Genomic DNA, 4288 nt, shown 5'->3' on the forward strand with positions numbered 1-4288 from the left:
TTAATTTAATAAGAGTTATATTTATTTAGATGTATTTAATTAATATTTAAGATAGGGGGTGTTAGGGTTAGACTTAGGTTTAGGGGTTAATAATTTTATTATAGGTTGCGGCGGTATAGGGGGGGCAGGATAGGGGTTAATAAATTTATTATAGGTGGCGACGGTGTAGGGGGGGCAGATTAGGGGTTAATAAGTTTAATATAGGTTGCGGCGGGGTCCGGGAGCGGCGGTTTAGGGGTTAAACAATTTATTTAGTTGCGGCGGGGTACGGGATCGGCAGGATAGGTGTTAATAAATTTATTATAGGTGGCGGCAGTATAGGGGGGGGCAAGATAGGGGTTAATAGGTATTATGTAGGTGGCGGCGGGGTCCGGGAGTGGCGGATTAGGGGTTAATCAGTTTATTAGAGTGGCGGTGGGCTCAGGGAGCGGCGGTTTAGGGGTTAATACATTTATTATAGTTGCGGCGGGGTCTAGGAGCGGCGGTTTAGGGGTTAATAACTTTATTTAATTGCGGGGGGCTCTGGGGGCGCCGGTATAGGGGGTAGAACAGTATAGTTTAGTGTGGGTGCTTAGTGACAGCTTATCAATAAAGCTGTAGAAAAGCCGAAGAGCAGCGAGATCGGATGAGTGATAACTATCACAGTCCGCTGCTCATCGCCCCGTACTTGGTGCGCGGCTTTTTGACAGCTTTTTTGATAACTTTGGCGAGCGTATTCAGGTCCGCGGCGGCGATGTGAGGCGAGCTTAGGCGAGCGTATTGGGGCCGGCGATGGCAGGTAAGTAGACACGTTGATAACTAGAGGCCACAGTGCTAAATCAAGTTACGGTATAACCGCTAATTCCCTGTTTAACTTAGCAGGAGAAACTGGGAGACACCAGGACTGATCACCTTATCATCTTTCCCTCATCCCTTTCTGGCCTATTAAGGCAGTGCACTAATGCTTGGAAATCAGTCAAACCTTTAGGTGCCGAGATTAAGACTTTTGTTTTTTTGAGTATAGAAAAGCTGTGTAAATCTAGCCAGCAAAAGAATTTATTAAAAATTTTAAAAAGCATATGTGTGTACTAAGGTCTGATTTCCCTTCAAGCTCAACCAATTCTAATAGGTTGTAGTTTCAAAGAACAAAACCGGCTATTTCATATGCAAAAATAAACACAAATAAGCAACTTCCTATACATTTTATACTCTGCAGCTTGTATAACAAGTCATTGGAAAAACATTAAGGGAAAAACAAATAGCTAACACTTTCTATTGACAAACTAACTCAAATGTAAGGTAAAGTTTTCAAAAAGTGCACCCAGCATAAAGATGGCGGCACCCAGTATAAAGATTCAGAGCTTTACAAACTGGCTTCTGTAATGAGCTAGAATAAGAGAGACTTTAATTAGAGCTACGGTACAAGTAGGGTTGCCAGGTGTCCAGTATTCAACAGGACAATCCAGTATTTTCACAAAATTACTAGGCACTGAAATGTTTTTTTTTTTTTTTTAAGTCCCTAAGTGCTAAATAAATATAAACAGCCTGCAATGCCTAAATCAGTAGTGTATTTTAGGTTTTGTACTGCCCTAGGCACTAAAAATTATGCAACCCCCCCTGCAGGTTTTAGGGCTTCTTTGGCGATAATATTTTTTGGTCACGATGTAACTGTTCACCAGTGCTTGCAAAAAACTTGCATACACAGTAATAATATTTATATATACAGGAGAGAGAGAAACTCAAAAAGTTTTCCCCCCACCAAGCTTTTATGGGGGCATTGAGTGATCTCAATTACCATTGTGCCCAATCAACGACAGATTGTACAGTATTTTTGTGGAGGACTGCTGCCAACCCTAGGTACAGGAGGAAAAGCAATAGCATCTTAAAGGGACAGTCAAGTAAAATTAAACTTTCATGATTCAGATAGAGCACACAATTTTAAACAACTTTCCAATTCACATAAATAATTAAAAATGTAAAAAGTAATTTTATATTAACACTTTCTGAGGCAACATCTACTGGGCATGTGCAAGATTCACAGGATATATGTATATGCATTTTGTGATTAGCTGATGGCTGTCACATGATGCATTAGGAAGGAAACTGTAACTAACTATGAGGGAGATTACAAGTTGTGCGGTATAGCCGTAGCGTACACATCACGGAAATGGGTCCGTACCGCTATTTCTATACCGTAGCCTTTACAAGTTACAAAAAAAACTCTCTTTGGTTGTGCAGTATGGTGCAGTTAGCCCCATACCGCACCAAAAAAAGTTTCGGCTTTGCATGCTTGTGCACGTTTTCCCCCATAGAGATCAATGGAGAAAAAGTGTTGGGAAAAAACCTAACACCTGCGATTGCGAAATGGCGATCCCATTTTCTCATTCCCCATTGAAGTCTATGGAGAAAAGAAAGTTGTTTAAAAATCTAACACCCTAACATAAACCCCTAGTCTAATATCCCCCCACATCGCCAACACTAAATAAAGCTATTAACCCCTGAACTGCCGTCCCTCCACATTGCAACTACTAAAATACAACCTATTAACCTCTAAACTGCCGTCCCCCCACATCGCCAACCCTAAATAAAGCTATTAACCCCTAAACCGCCGCCCCTCACATTGCCAGCACTAAATAAAGCTATTAACCCCTAAACCGCCGACCCCCCACATCGTAACAAACTAAATTAAACTATTAACCCCTAAACCTAATACCCGCTAACTTTAAATTAAAGTTACAATATAACTACCTTAAAATAAATAAAAACTTACCTGTGAAATGAAAGGGAAAAAAAAAACCTATAAATTAACCTAACATTACTATTTAAAAAAAAAAAAAAAAAGATACCAAAACTAAAATAAATTACAAAATTAAAAAATCCTGTTAAACTTAGGGCAAAGGCCTACAAAAGGCCCTTGTAAGGGCTATTGGTAGTTTAGTGTTAGATTAGGGAGTGTTTTTATTTTGGGTGTTTATTTTTGTTTTTATAGGGGTAATAGATTAAGTTTAATTTTTTTATTTTCTGTAATATTAGATTTTTTTTTTCTCGTAATTTTAGAGTTTGTTATTTTGTATAATGTTAGCTTTGTTATTTTTGTTTAATTTTAGATTTTGTTATTTTTTGTAATGTTAGATTTTTTTTCGAAGTGTTAGAATTTTTTAATTTTGTAATTTAGTTTTTTTAGATTTGGTATCTTTTTTTTTTTTATATGTCAGGGGAAAGCGTTCATGCAGCCCCCACTACCATAAATTGTGCAGTTGAGTTTCCCACATGTGGGGAAATCGCAGAGGTTAGCTGGCTCGGAGTGCAATGAACCAGCCTCGCCTTGGAAGAGCCACCTTAGTGATCATAGCTAACACTCCCCTGCCAGGTAAGTATAGTTTTGGTATCTTATTTTAAAATAGTAATGTTAGGTTTATTTATAGTTTAAGTTTAGGTTTTTAGGTAAGTTTTTATTTTAAGGTAGTTATATTGTAACTTTAATTTAAAATTAGTGGGTGTTAGGTTTAGGGGTTAATAGTTTAATTTAGTTTTTCACAATGTGGGGGGCCAGGCCAGCTGTTTAGGGGTTAATAGGTTTATTTAGGGAATCCCGATGTGGGGGGTCAGTGGTTTAGGGGTAATAGGTTTATTTAGTGTTGGCGATGACAGACATCGCCACAAATCAACCCGATTGAGTACGATCGGGTTGATTGACAATCCTCTGCTGGCGGCCAATTGGTCGCGAATCTGCAGGGGGGCGGCGTTGCACCAGAAGTTCACAAGAGCTTCTGGTACAATGCTGAATACGGAGAGCGTATGATAGGATCATGTCGGACAGGCCTTTAATAAATATGCCCCTAAATGTTTTTACATTGTCTTTTTGTTATGCATTTATTGATTATGCTATTCTACTGTGTTAAGTAGTTGTACCCAGCAGTTTAACAAACATTTGTTTAAAGGGATATGAAGCCCAACATTTTTCTTTCATGTTGAGATAGAGTATGCAACTTTAAACAACTTTCCAATTTAATTCATTTAGCTAATATACTTCATTCCTTTGGTATTCTTTATTGAAGGAGCAGCATTGCTCCTTCAATAAAGGGCCCACTGACAAAAGTTAATTATGTGCAGCCACCAATCAGCAACTCCCAGTAGTGCATTGCTGTTTCAGAACCTACATAGGTATTCTTTTCAACAAAAAATACCAAGAGAACAAAGCAAATTTGCTAATAGAAGTATATTGGAAATTTGTTTATAAGTTTATGCTCTGGGGACGATTTATCATTGGCCTGTCCGACATGATCCGCTCAGCATATGCTGTCGGCAT

The 4288-nt window shown here is 38.6% G+C and overlaps 1 non-coding gene across 1 annotated transcript; it reads right to left on the reverse strand.

The window, feature by feature from the left end:
- Positions 1-3191: 3191 nt before the first annotated feature.
- LOC128642538 (U1 spliceosomal RNA) lies at positions 3192-3357 on the reverse strand. The gene has a single exon (XR_008399675.1). It is a non-coding gene; the product is annotated as a U1 spliceosomal RNA (small nuclear RNA).
- Between the last annotated feature and the right edge of the window lie 931 nt (positions 3358-4288).

Source organism: Bombina bombina, chromosome 11, assembly GCF_027579735.1.
Source record: "Bombina bombina isolate aBomBom1 chromosome 11, aBomBom1.pri, whole genome shotgun sequence".
Taxonomy (NCBI): Eukaryota; Metazoa; Chordata; class Amphibia; order Anura; family Bombinatoridae; genus Bombina; species Bombina bombina.